This window comes from Bos mutus, chromosome 6, assembly GCF_027580195.1.
Source record: "Bos mutus isolate GX-2022 chromosome 6, NWIPB_WYAK_1.1, whole genome shotgun sequence".
NCBI lineage: Eukaryota > Metazoa > Chordata > Mammalia > Artiodactyla > Bovidae > Bos > Bos mutus.
In genome coordinates this window covers 49,768,137-49,783,705 of record NC_091622.1, presented here as the reverse complement: position 1 = coordinate 49,783,705, position 15,569 = coordinate 49,768,137, and positions in this window count along the sequence as shown.

Below are 15,569 nucleotides of genomic sequence, written 5' to 3'. Positions count from 1 at the left end.
TTAGAAAGATGGTAACAATAACCCTATGTATGAGACAGCAAAAGAGACACTGATGTATAGAACAGTCTTATGGACTCTGTGGGAGAGGGAGAGGGTGGGAAGATTTGGGATAATAGCATTGAAACATGTAAAATATCATGTATGAAACGAGATGCCAGTCCAGGTTCGATGCACGATACTGGATGCTTGGGGCTGGTGCACTGGGACGACCCAGAGGGATGGTATGGGGAGGGAAGAGGGAGGAGGGTTCAGGATGGGGAACACATGTATACCTGTGGTGGATTCATTTTGATATTTGGCAAAACTAATACAATTATGTAAAGTTTAAAAATAAAATTAAATAAAAAAAAAAAAAAAAACCAAAAAAAAACAACAACAAAAAAAGAAGAGCATGTTTCTCAAAAAGACTTGAAAAACAACAACAACAAAAAAATGTGGTAACTTTAGGTCATTTAGACATTTTATTCAGAATCCACTAAGAGCAGCAGATATTATTAATTCATTATATGAAATGGAAGTTTTGGCAAAAGCAAAATCTATAAAACTTTAGAAAACATATCATTAAGGTTATTCAGAAAACTGCACTTAAAGAGTAAAGACTTGGTGTTAGGTTTATTATTTGAAAATGAAAAAAATAAAATGAACCTTAAGTCTATGCCACCTGGTCCTTTTCCTGGCCCAGGATTATGCCTATCTTCAGGATTCTGGTTTTGGATGTATGTGCATAGCCCAACTGTCTGCAATAAAGAGAGAGCACTATTTGTAGAAATCTACTCTGTGACTCACTTTTCCTTCACTGTGTGCTTCAGGACTATCTAAATGCTGCTTAAGGTCTAACATCTTGAAACAAAATGCATTCATTCCTCTCTGTTGCTGCTGCTGCTGCTGCTAAGTCGCTTCAGTCATGTCCGACTCTGCAATCCCATAGACGGCAGCCCACCAGGCCTCCCTGTCCCTGGGATTCTCCAGGCAAGAACACTGGAGTGGGTTGCCATTCCCTTCTCCAATGCATGAAAGTGGAAAGTGAAAGTGAAGTTGCTCAGTCGTGTCCGACTCTTATCGACCCCATGGACTGCAGCCTACCAGGCTCCTCCATCCATGTGATTTTCCAGGCAAGAGTACTGGAGTGCGGTGCCATTGCCTTCTCCTATTCCTCTCTGTTATGTTACATTTAACGGCTTCTGTTGTCAGTATGCTCTCTAGGATTCACAAAATCCTCTCCTTTTCCACCAAAAGAGTCTCCCTTTTGATTAGAACAAAACCATTTGCCATAATCCCATTCTCACTAGCTTCTCAGTGTCCGTTTGTTCTGTCTCCATATAGTTTTGTCTTTCACATAGTAGAATGCCTTCTACTCCCATCAGGACTGTTTCTTTAGTGAACTTATCCAACTTCCACAAAATTATAAATGAGTTCAAACTGTTCTACCTACCACTAAATAACAACAACAAAACAAAAAACTTTTAGAATTGTAAATTTTATGTATATGTATGTATCTGTACATAGATATATTAAATTATAAGTATAGAGATCAGTACATTTCAAAAAATGAACAGACTCATGTAACAAGGTCTCAGATCAAAGAGAACACTTTCCTCACTCCCTTTAGCCACTTTGTACTAAGGCTAAGACTTCATTCAGAGTTGTCTTTTTTTCTTTGTTCCTCACCACCATCAGTCAGGATGAGCTAGATTATGCTGTAGTAACAAACAGCCAGATTCTCAGTGGATTAAAAGATTAGAGACTTTTTTTTCCAACTTTACGTATCTGTTGAGACCATTGCAGCTCTGCAGAACCTTATCTGTTATTTGAAATGTTTGTTTTTTGTTTCCTCATAGTAATTGAAAATTGAATTATGGAGAATTACACTCAAGTACTTGAAGGCTTACATATTCTCTTTTAATCATGTTTTTTGTTTTTGTATTCTACACAAATCATATATTTCCTTGAAGAGTTAGTCCAGTTTTCTAGTTTAAAGCTGTATAAATGATCATTCACAACACAATCAGAACATACTTGATTCCATATCTACTATTCCATATCTGCTGCTGCTAAGTTGCTTCAGTCGTGTCCAACTCTGGGTTTAGTCCTATAAATCAATCAGTATAAATAGGAGGTATAGATTTGAGACAAAGGGCATAAAATCACATTGGACAACAGTGTAGGGGTTTTACTTATAAGAAGCTACTTTTCCCGTTTGTTTTGAAAATACTACCAAATTGCACTCTTGGCTTGTACTGAGGTTTTTGGCCCACCCTTGAAGTTTCTCCTGATGTTTACAGAATTGTAAGGTAGTAGGTAAATATTTTTATTGTCCTCAATAATTTTATGCATCGTGTCTAAACATTTCTGCCTAATTCCAGTTCACAAAGATTTTCTTATATGTTTTGTAGAAACTTTGTTGTTTGAGGTTTTACATTTAGGTCTATGATCCATTTGATCCATTGTGAGTTAAGTTCTATATGTGGTATGAGATATGAATCAAAGCTCTGATTTGATTTGATTTGTATGTGGATATCCAATTTAAAATTGTTCCAGCACCAATATGTAGAAAAACTATTCTTTTCCACTAAATTATCTTTTGTAGCTTTGCCAAAAATCAGTTGTCCATATAAATATGGGTCTATTTTTGAGCTCTATTTTTTTTTTAATCTATCTTAATACTCAGACTCAGCTTCTTAAATACTGTAGTTAAATTAAGTATTGAAAGCACATAAAGTTCTTCACATTTTTCTCTTAGTTCTTTTAGCTATTCTTGGCTCTTTCTATTTTGATGTGAATATTAGAATTAGTTTGGCAGTTTTTATTAAAACAAAACTAGCAGTGGTTTTGATTGGATTATATCAGATCTGTAGATCATTGGGGAAAATTGATATCTGAACAATAGTAACTCTTCTGAACTAAATTTCACCTTTCATTTGAGTCTTTATCTCTATAGCACTTTCTCATTTTCATTTTATCAGTTTTGCACATCTTTAGTCAGTTTTAGACCCACATATTTCATTGTTTTTTGATACTAGTGAAAATGTTATTTTTTAAAAAAATCAAATGTTAGCATAACTTTGTTGTACTTATTTAAGTGATTGTTTCAGGATTTCTAGTATATATTTTTAGCATCATAGTCTGCCGTTAAGTGATATACTACTTCTCAACCAGCACGTAAGTCTGAAGACAGTATAGTTCTATATCTATCTCTTTCCAACTCACCCTCCCCATAAAACAAACAAAAATCCACAGCAAGATAAAACCCTGACTTCTGAGTCTGTTTTGTAATTCTAGCTCCTTGGTCTTTATGAACTCAGAGCTCTATCCTTTAATTCAAGAGGACTGTAAGCCTACCTCTTGTCCTCCTCCTTTTAGACTTTAAATAAATGCTTTGGACAATCATAGAGCTTACCTTATTAGTTTCCTGTGGTAGGCTGAATTAAAGCCCTTTCCCTCCCCACCCCAAGATGTCTACCTCCTGCCCTCCAGAATTTTTGAATGTTACCTTATATAGAAAAAGAAACTTTGCAGGTGTAATTAATTTAAGAGTTAGTCTTGTGGTGGGGCGCTTGACCTGCTATCCAGGTGGGCCCAATGTAATCACTATGCTCTTTAGAGGAGGAATGAAAGAACCTTCAGAGCCAGAGGAGGAGGTGATGCGATGCTGGAAGTAGAGAAGGGAGTGTTGTACTTTGAAGGTGCAGTTGAGGGCACAGGCAGATGAGCTCAGAGGAACCTAGAAGCTAAAAACGGTGAGAAAATCAATTCTCTACTCAGAACTTCCAGGGAGAATTAGCCCTGCTGGTATCTTTACTTCAGTTCAGTGAAACTGACCTCCAGAATTTCAAGAGAGCTTTTAAGTCTTTTAAGCCATTAAAATTTCAGTAATTTATTACAAAAGGAAGCTAACACATCTTACATCTTTTGAGGATCATTGTCTTTTGATTACTTATGTTCACTCCTTAAATACTACTATTTTATATATTGTGTTTGTTTCCTTTTGACTGTTCCAGCTTGTAGGGTAAATTGGTTCCCTGCTACTTTATTTGAAAGTGGAAATCCAAAAATGTTTTGTAATTTTCAGGGATTATAAAAAGCAATTCCTTGAAGATCCGTGTGTGGAGTTACTTGTTTGAGGGATAAAATTTAGTATTCTGAAGTGTAAAATGCTATGTGGGTAATGGATTGATGGTAAGGAAAGTGACTGGCATAAGATGGTGTCTTCCTCTAACAGAAAAAGAGAGAATTTCATATGGTTGTATGGAAGTAGCATAGTATGGAGCTTTGGAGTCAGACTTCAGTTTATTTCTTGATTTTACTCCTTTCTTCTTTGAAGTGAGGTAAGACATTAACCTTACTTATGCCTGCAATGCAGGAGACCCAGATTTGATTCCTTTGTTGGGAAGAGCCCCTGGAGAAGGAAATGGCAACCCACTCCAGTATTCTTGCCTAGAGAATCCCATAGACAGAGGAGACTGGCAGGCTACAGTCCGGGGGTCGCAAGAGTCTGACTAAACAACTAAATCACCATCACCAAGACATTACTCTAAGAGTTGATTTAGCCATCTGTAAGACCGGGATAATGTTCAATGATTGCTGCAAATCGTGAATGTAAAGGACTTAATCTGGCACTGGGCATATATTAATAGTGAGGATTTAATAAATGTTAATTTCTTGATTCTTAATGTTTTCTAATAAAGTGAAGTATTAGGCAATGGAAGAATTCTGGAAGCTGGCTATCAACTCCTCTTAAAAAATGGTCAGGAAGAGGGAAGGAATGTTTAGACTCACTGGTTAGTAGTGAGTAGCTCTTGGATGAGAACTGGAGTGTGAAGGAAGCAACTGTAAATTTTTGTAGAATTTTACATAGAAAGTGATATTCTGTAAAGTTGAGACTTGATCTAAGAACTTTTCATATTGCTACTGTCCTTTAGTTTCAAGACTGAGCTAAAATTGAGCCACCACTGACAGCCAAATATCTTTTATTCCAAAGAAAATACTTAGAATGATTAAGTTAATTAACTTTAAATCTCAGGGTGCCTCCCCTCCCTCCACTATGGAGCCACTGTTTCCCTACTGAGCTCTGGGGCTTACAAAAAAAGGAAAACAGTAAATACTAAATGTCTGAAATTCATAACTTGAGCTCTTGAGCCACAAGACTTCACAAACCCTACACCTTTCATCCTGGGTTTCCTTCTCCCATCCTCTGACCTCAACTCCATCCAGTTGTGACTGAGCTAATGTTTTTTATCTTCAGTTTACCTGTATCATTCCACACAAGTTGATCTTGGTAGCTTCTTTTTTTTTTTAATTTTATTTTATTTTTAAACTTTACATAATTGTATTAGTTTTGCCAAATATCAAAATGAATCCGCCACAGGTATACACGTGCTCCCCATCCTGAACCCTCCTCCCTCCTAGCTTCCTTCTATGTCTGGACCAAGGACTTCTCCTGTCCTTTAAAACCTTCCTGAGAGGTGGGTCATAGAGGTTCCTGCTGTGATGTATGTCGGAGAGTGTTTTGCCTATGTTCTCCTCTAGGAATTTTATAGTTTCTGGTCTTATGTTTAGGTCTTTAATCCATTTTGAGTTTATAACAATAACCCTGTATATGAGACAGCAAAAGAGACACTGATGTACAGAACAGTCTTTTGGACTCTGTGGGAGAGGGAGAGGGTGGGATGATTTGGGAGAATGGCATTGAAACACGTATAATATCATATATGAAACGAGTCGCCAGTCCAGGTTCGATGCACGATACTGGATGCTTGGGGCTGGTGCACTGGGACAACCCAGAGGGATGGTATGGGGAGGGAAGAGGGAGGAGGGTTCAGGATGGGGAACACATGTATACCTGTGGTGGATTCATTTTGATATATGGCAAAACCAATACAATATTGTAAAGTGAAAAAAAACAAACAAAGAAAACCTTCCTGAATACAAATGAGCAACTCACACAAAAGTTAATTTACAGAATGAGGTAAAATTGAAATTTCATGTTACATGACTTTTCTAAAATTTTAAAATTATTTAAATTTCACATTGTGCTGACTTAGAGGTAAGTTACTGGTTTGAATCCTTATCCATTACTTTCTACTTGTGTCACTTTGGAAAAGCCACTTAATTTTTCTTAGCTTTCATTCTTTTATTATAAAAAAAAATTATGATATCTGTACCATCAGATACCTGTATGAATTAATTGACTAATATATGTAAAAGTGCTTACAACTGTCTGTGCATGATAAGTATTAGATAAATTTATAATTATCAATATTTCAAAATTATGCAAATATATTAGTATTAACTATGCTTTTATTATAGCACAAGTTTATATTTAATGTAGTTACTTTAAAAAAGCTTAAATAATCCAATATATTTACCAAATTTTGGGTTATTTTCTCTTCAGAATGCCTAGATGTCTTACCCATATAATTCTATCTGTTGATGCCATCATCATAGGCATCAGAATGCTGTCAGAGGCAACAGACCTAGTGGCTGTTACAGAAATACTTTTGCAAACTCAGTGCCCTAAAGTACTGGTAGCTAAGAGAGTCAGACAACTTATAGACTTTGCAACATTTGTTTCTGTTATTTGACCCATTTAATATAGAGAAAGTGATCATGGGAATAGGCTCTGTAAGCAATATATGTTGCTTATTTCTAATAAAGATTCTAAGAAAGTCTAGTGCTTTTCAAAATTTAATATATCTGAAAATCACCTCGAGATCTGTGAATATGTGGATTCCAAATCAAAGTCTTGAGTGGGAACTGAGCTTCTTCAAGTGGAGCCAGTTCCCAGGTAATGTGTCTTTCTTTGCTGCTGGTTCTTGAACTACACTGTGAATAGCAAGGTTGTAAGATGTGGAAGATTAGAACAATGGCAGGCTAATTTTGAAGAACTTCAGTCATTTTGACATCTACAGTTGTACATCAGGTACATCCCTTACATATGTGAGAGGAACATACTTTGTGGTTTTGAAGTTGGTTATAAATTGCATTCGTAAACTATGCCTCTTAGATGTCATGTTTCTCTTAATGTCCATTTCATCCCATTAGTCATTTCACTTGTGTGACAAATTCTGGTTTAAAACTAGGCTACCTAATATCCATTAGGAAGTAAAGATAAAATTGGCAATCTTCTGATTTTCTTAAGGTCATAACATAAACATGAGGTGAAAACTGGATCATTCTAAAATTATTAAACTAATTACAAAACTTTAACTTTCTTGATTGACAGAAAGATATTAACATTGGAAACCTTTGATACTGGTGATTTAATTCAAAACAATTATGCTAAACTTTTGAATTCACAAGCCTGGAAACCTCTAAAAAAAAAAAATAAACTAATTACATTACCTATAAAATACCCAAAAGTTATGTCTTACTCCCACCCTCCACAAAACAGTTGTAATTGACAGAACTATTGCCATAGATAGTAATAGGTTCATATAAATGTCATCTAAAAAAATAAAGACAAAATGTTGGCTGAGAAATATCTGGACCCAAGAAAAATCTCTGAAACTTAAAATCAATAGCAATAATTAGGAAAGAGCAAATTGGTAACATACTTTAAGGCAAATATTTTGTGAAATAATGAATTTTCCAATCAAGGTTTACATTTAATTGAAAAATATAAAAGTATCAAAATATTCCATAGAATAGAATTAAATGTTCCTTAGCAGTAGATTCCCAAGTATAATTAACTTTGAATTATTCAATTTTCTTATCTCTTTAAAGAATAATTTACTTATCTCTGGTGGTCAAGCATTCTACTTCTAAGTGATCTTGTTTTATCCAGTTCCCATTGGTGTCGTCTGTTTATTCACTGTTCTTCAGACTCCCTATTCTTAAAATTAAGATAGTGTGTATTAAAGAAACATGGCCTAAGGTTTGTGATGCCATGAACTAGTACAAATTTATTTTCTATAAAGTATTTAAACCAGAATAAAGCCAAAATAAAATTATACAAGATAGGTTTGCTTCTACAGAAGGCTTTTTGCTTTTTCCACAGTTTGCTTTAGTTTTCTTGATTGTTGTTTCTAATTACTGAAGAATTTTACATTTGGGTCCAATTGTCTTTTAATACCATTATTTCTTGCAGTGTTTATGACAAATTTCAATGTAACCATGGAAATCATTGTGCTACCACAAATTTTGCATTCTGATTTTGAAATAATATTAAGGTGCTTGTGGATTACAGTTGTTCAAAATTTAAACCATTTAGTAATAAGATAACAAGGAATAAAATGTTAAACATCAAAGGTTAACAGATTTATGTTGCAATAAACATTTCCAGGGTTCTCTTTTTCTGTTATGAATATATTCATTAGAAAGAATAATTTAATTTAATAACCTTTAAATGTATGAAGTTGTCATTTTATTACCAATTAAGCTAAAGAAGTATTCCTTCATTGAGAAGAGGTTTGGTTTACTATCATTATAAATGGAATCAATTAGGTTCAATAAGTATAAAGCCACTTGCTACCCTATAAAATCCATATTCTTGATTGTAACAAACCAGTGACTTTTCAGATACCTCTAATTCATTTAATGTGGATTCATTTAGCTTCTAACAAGTGCCTGAAGGATGTAAGTGACTGTGATGAGTGTGATTTGTCTGTATTTTAATTATTTGGAAGATATTGAGCTGGTTCCAGTGATAAAGAGTGGGAACTGCCCATTGTTCCGCTTAATTTCAGGAATTTTTAAAAATGATATATTTTGGCTTCAGAAAAAAAAGACCCACTCTCAGCATCAGAATAGTACAAATCCTAGTGAGCTAATCAAATGCTAGCTGTTGGATAGTAGACCACTTTCCCATATGTTATTTTTGGAGTAATGAAGAGATCTTTAAATAACTCTTTATGGATCTGTCATTTTGACTTGCTTCATCATTTCATTTAGCTATCTGCTAAAACTACATCCGAAGAGAGCCTCTCCTGAAGACTCTAAGTAAAACAGCAATTCCTAACCCTTGGTTCTTACACCACTTCATCTTCATAGCACGAGTTACTCCTTAGGATTGTATATCCTTTGTTTTTAAAAAGTCTAAAATGTAGTTTCAGTATTTTAATATACCCACTAGCATAAAATTTCCATGAGGGCAGAGGCCTTGTCTAATTTACTCATTGCTGACCTAACATCTGAAAGCAATAACTGATAAATAGTAAATGCTCAATAAATATGTTGTCTTGAATATATAAATGCATATATTAATTACTGTGGGCATTGCCCTTCAGCAATGTAATGCAGCTTAATATTTTATACCACACTTAGACATAGGCAGAGTGATCACAGTTGGTTTTTTTTTAATTTATTTATTTTTAATTCAAGGATAATTGCGTTACAGAATTTTGTTGTTTTATCAAACATAAACATGAATCAACTATCAGTTCAGTTTAGTTCACTTCAGTCACTCAGTCGTGTCCGACTCTTTACAACCCATGAATCACAGCACGCCAGGCCTCCCTGTCTATCACCAACTCCCGGAGTTGACTCAAACTCATGTCCATCAAGTTGGTGATGCCATCTAGCCATCTCATCCTCTGTCATCCCCTTCTCCTCCTGCCTCCAATCCCTCCCAGCATCAGAGTCTTTTCCAATGAGTCAGCTCTTCGCATGAGGTGGCCAAAGTATTGGAGTTTCAGCTTCAGCATCAGTCCTTCCAATGAACACCCAGGACTGATCTCCTTTAGGATGGACTTGTTGGATCTCCTTGCAGTCCAAGGGAAAATCAAGAGTCTTCAACACCACAATTCAAAAGCATCAATTCTTTGGTGCTCAGCCTTCTTCACAGTCCAACTCTCACATCCATACATGACCACTGGAAAAACCATAGCCTTGACTAGATGGACCTTTGTTGGCAAAGTACTGTCTCTGCTTTTGACTATGCTGTCTAGGTTGGTCATAGCTTTCCTTCCAAGGAGTAAGCATCTTTTAATTTCATGGCTTCAATCACCATCTGCAGTGATTTTAGGGCCTGCAAAAATAAAGTCAGACACTGTTTCCACTGTTTCCCCATCTATTTGCCATGAAGTAATGGGACCAGATGCCATGATCTTAGTTTTCTGAATGTTGAACTTTAAGCCAACTTTTTCACTCTCCTCTTTCACTTCATCAAGAGACTTTTTAGTTCCTCTTCACTTTCTGCCATAAGGGTGGTGTCATCTGCATATCTGAGGTTATTGATATATCTCCTGGCAATCTTGATTCAAGCTTGTGCTTCTTCCAGCCCACCGTTTCTCATGATATACTCTGCATATAAGTTAGATAAGCAGGGTGACAATATACAGCCTTGACGTACTCTTTTTCCTATTTGGAACCAGTCTGTTGTTCCATGTCCAGTTCTAACTGTTGCTTCCTGACCTGCATATAGGTTTCTCAAGAGGCAGATCAGGTGGTCAGGTCAGGTATTTCCATCTTTTGAAGAATTTTCCACAGTTTATTGTGATCCATACAAAGGCTTTGACATAGTCAATAAAGCAGAAATAGATGATTTTCTGGAACTCTCTTGCTTTTTCCATGAACCAGCACATGTTAGCGATTTGATTTCTGGTTCCTCTGCCTTTCCTAAAACCAGTTTGAACATCTGGAAGTTCACGGTTCACGTATTGCTGAAGCCTGCCTGGCTTGAACAACTTTGAGCATTACCTTACTAGCGTGTGAGAAGCGTGCAATTGTGTGATAGTTTAAGCATTCTTTGGCATTGCCTTTCTTTGGGATTGGAATGAAAACTGACCTTTTCCAGTCCTTTGGCCACTGCTGAGTTTTCCAAATTTGCTGGCATATTGAGTGCAGCACTTTCACAGCATCATCTTTCAGGATTTGGAATAGCTCAACTGGAATTCCATCACCTCCACTAGCTTTGTTCGTAGTGATGCTTTCTAAGGCCCACTTGACTTCACATTCCAGGATGACTGGCTCTAGGTGAGTGATCACACCACCATGATTATCTGGGTCGTGAAGATCTTTTTTGTACAGTTCTTCTGTGCATTCTTGCCACCTCTTCTTAATATCTTCTGCTTCTGTTAGGTCCATATCATTTCTGTCCTTTATCGAGCCCATCTTTGCATGAAATATTACCCTGGTATCTCTAATTTTCTTGAAGAGATCTCTAGTCTTTCCCATTCTGTTGTTTTCCTCTATTTCCTTGCACTGATCGCTGAGTGAGGCTTTCTTATCTCTCCTTTCTTTTCTTTGGAACTCTGCATTCAGATGCTTATATCTTTCCTTTTCTCCTTTGCTTTTTGCTTCTCTTCTTTTCACAGCTATTTGTACGGCCTCCTCACACAGCCATTTTGCTTTTTTGCATTTCTTTCCCAAGGGGATGGTCTTGATCCCTTTCTCCTATGCAATGTCATGAACCTCCATCCATAATTCATCAGGCACTCTGTCTATCAGATCTAGTCCCTTAAATCTATTTCTCATTTCCACTGTATAATCATAAGGAATTTGATTTAGATCATACCTGAATGGTCTAGTGCTTTTCCCTACTTTCTTCAATTTAAGTCTGAATTTGGCAATAAGGAGTTCATGACCTGATCCACAGTAAGCTCCCAGTCTTGTTTTTGCTGACTGTATGGAGTTTCTCCATCTTTGGCTGCAAAGAATATAATCAGTCTGATTTCAGTGTTGACCATCTGGTGATGTCCATGTGTAGAGTCTTCTCTTGTATTGTTGGAAGAGAGTGTTTGCTATGACCAGTGCGTTCTTTTGGGAAAACTCTATTAGCCTTTGCCCTGCTTCATTCCGTACTCCAAGGCCAAATTTGCCTGTTACTCCAGGTGTTTCTTGACTTCCTACTTTTGCATTCCAGTCCCCTATAATGAAAAGGACATCTTTTTTGGGTGTTAGTTCTAAAGGGTCTCGTCGGTTCACAGAACCATTCAACGTCAGGTTCTTCAGTGTTACTGGTTGGGGCATAGGCTTGGATTACCGTGATATTGAATGGTTTGCCTTGTAAACGAACAGAGGTCATTCTGTCATTTTTGAGACTGCATCCAAGAACTGCATTTCAGCCTCTTTTGTTGACCATGATGGCTCCTCCATTTCTTCTAAGGGATTCCTGCCCGCAGTAGTAGATATAATGGTAATCTAGTTAAATTCACCCATTGCAGTCCATTTTAGTTTGCTGATTCCTATAATGTCTATGTTCACTCTTCCCATCTCCTGTTTGACCACTTCCATTTTGCCTTGATTCATGAACCTGACATTCCAGGTTCAATATTCCTATTGAAAAGCAGAGACATTACGTTGCCAACAAAGGTCTGCCTAGTCAAGGCTATGGTTTTTCCATTGGTCTTGTATGGATGTGAGAGTTGGACTGTGAAGAAAGCTGAGCACCAAAGAATTGTTGCTTTTGAACTGTGTTGTTGGGGAAGACTCTTGAGAGTCCCTTAGACTGCACGGAGATCCAACCAGTCCATTCTGAAGGAGATCAGCCCTGGGATTTCTTTGGATGGAATAATGGATGCTAAAGCTGAAACTCCAGTACTTCGGCCACCTCATGCGAAGAGTTGACTCATTGGAAAAGACCCTGATGTTTGGAGGGATTGGGGGCAGGAGGAGAAGGGGATGACAGAGGATGAGATGGCTGGATGGTATCACTGACTCGATGGGCGTGAGTCTGAGTGAATTCTGGGAGTTGGTGATGGACAGGGAGGCCTGGCGTGCTACAATTCATTTGGCCTCAAAGAGTCAGATGTGACTGAGCGACTGAACTGAACTGAACTGATGCAATATTGCTCTTTACAGCATTGGACCTTGCTTCTATCACCAGTCACATCCACAACTGGGTATTGTTTTTGCTTTGCCTTCATCTCTTCATTCCTTCTTGAGTTATTTCTCCACTGATCTCCAGTAGCATATTGGGCACCTACCGACCCGGGGAGTTCCTCTTTCAGATCCTATCATTTTGCCTTTTCATACTGTTCATGGGGTTCTCAAGGCAAGAATACTGAAGTGGTTTGCCATTCCCTTCTCCAGTGGACCACATTCTGTCAGACCTCTCCACCATGACCCTCCCGTCCTGGGTGGCCCCACATGGCATGGCTTAGTTTCATTGTGTTAGACAAGGCTGTGGTCCGTGTGATCAGATTGGCTAGTTTTCTGTGATTATGGTTTCAGTGTGTCTGCCCTCTGATGCCCTCTTGCAACACCTACCATCTTACTTGGGTTTCTCTTACCTTGAACATAGGGTATCTCTTACCTTGGACATAGGGTATCTCTTCACGGCTGCTCCAGTGAAGCACAGCTGCTGCTCCTTACCTTGGATGAGGGGTATCTCCTCACGGCCACCCCTCCTGACTGTGAATTGTGAGTAGCTCCTCTCAGCCCTCCTGCGCCCCAGCCACTGCTTCTTGGATGGTAGTTATATATATGTTGCCTCCCTCTTGAACCTCCCTCCCATCTTTTGCCCCATCCTACCCCTCTAGATTGATATGGAGTCCCTTTTTGAGTTCCCTGAGTCATACAGCAGGTTCCCATTGGCTATCTATTTTACAAATGGTAATGTAAGTTTCCGTATTATTCTCTCCATACATCTCACACTCTCATCCCCCTGCCCTATGTCCGTAAGTCTGTTCTCTATGTCTGTTTCTCCCCTGCTGCCCTGCAAATAAAAGAAACTATAAGTAAAGTGAGAAGACAAACCTAAGAATGGGTGAAAATAATAGCAAATGAAACAACTGACAAAGGATTAATTTCAAAATATACAAGCAATTCATACAAGTCAATGCCAGAAAAGCAAACAATCCAATCAAAAAGTGGGAAAAAGACCTAAACAGACGTTTCTCCAAAGAAGACATACAGACGGCTTACAAACACATGAAAGATATCAACATTGCTCATTATTAGAGAAATGCAAATCAGAACTACAATGAGATACCATCTCACACCAGTCAGTTTAGCCATCAAAAAGTCTCCAGTTGATTTTTAAAAGATACCAAAGTAGGAAATGGGCAAGTCAACTGCATGAATAGAATATGTAATATTCTAGAATATTCTATTCTAGAATAGAATAACAGACCCCCCCCCCCGACCATCTTCTCAGGGTTCTGGTTTTATATTTGTTTTGTGATCTCTAACTTTTCCTTTTTTTCTCACACTAGTCTATTTGCAATTCAAAATGGATTGATAAATAGTGAAATGGATAAAACCAAAATAAATGAATCTTTACTATACACCCACTAAGGTTTTCACAAGTAGTTAACTACAAGAAATGAGAGGAACAGATAAAGGAGCATGAGTGAGGTGGTTGTGGGTACATTTAATTCTAATTTCTGTATTCAATATATAGCATTTGGGAAACTCTTTTAGTAGGCTATCTTGTTGTTTTTATTTAAATCACGGTGTAGGAAAAGATGACTTTTCAGACTGTTGTATTTTTAAAAAAACAGTTTTAAAATTCTTAGTATTTCTTGAAAGAGAGCTCTCATTTAGCACAATGTCTTCGCTGTTAAAATGAAAGTCCATAGCACTTCCATGAGGACAAAGGGTGAATTCTAAAGAAAAAATAAATTTAGGAAGAGAAGCATCTTCCTGTATTTGTTTTCCATTATTTATGTTTCTGTCTATACACCATGTCGTTGCTCATGTGCCTCTGGGCACCGTTAGAAATGATCAAGACAATATTAACAATTGATCTTCCACATCTAACTCAGGATAAAAGCTAAAGTAAATCAATAATTTTACCATTGTATAACACTTTGCTGTAATTTACTTCTAGGGTGATTTACTGTGTATGTGCATGAATGAGTGAGAACTTTATCCCCAAGTGGGTCTTCAATTCAGCCTTAAGGCACTGTTGCAAAAATATCATTTTACCCCTCTCATATTTTACCTGCTCTGAACAGTTATAATTTTGGATTTACTAACAACAGTTAATTTCTACACATTTCAAGAAGGGAATGTGGTTCTACAGGTGGTGTTTGTATTCTTACACTAACATAAACTTAGGGATTTGTATTGGATTTACAGACAACTCAGTGTGAGAAAAATCACTTTACAAGCAGCTGGAGCCTTTTAGGGGGTAGATTATTCCCTGGGAATAAATGTGTGACTGTGTAAGAGAGACACAATCAGGGCTGAAAATTCGGTTGTCCATTTTACTACAGCACAGCTAAATGACTAAGGATTGTGGTAAGAATATGAAAACGGTTCCATTAAGAGAGTCCCCAGAGGATTTAGAAAATGAATCATGTGGTTATGTGATAGGATCATCTGCCTGTATTTCAGATCTGAGTTGGTCATTTGGGGACAGGTCTTAATTCTTCTCGGTCATTTAAGTAGTTGTAATAGATCATGATCTCCACCAAACAAAAATCATAACATAATACCAAAACAAAAATTGAAACTCCACAAACCCTAACTTACTATCAAGAAATAAAATATACTGGGTGAACCCAAATTCTAAGACTGCATGAGACACATGAGTGTTATTTGTGGCTGAACCCTAAGTGGGTGGGGCAGGAGACTATGAGCAATGAATAGCTCTGTTTCTGCCTTAAGCTAATTAAGTTACATTAAGAAAGACCTTTGACCTTCCAGTGCTTCCCTGATTTCCTCATGTGTAAAATAGAGAAAAT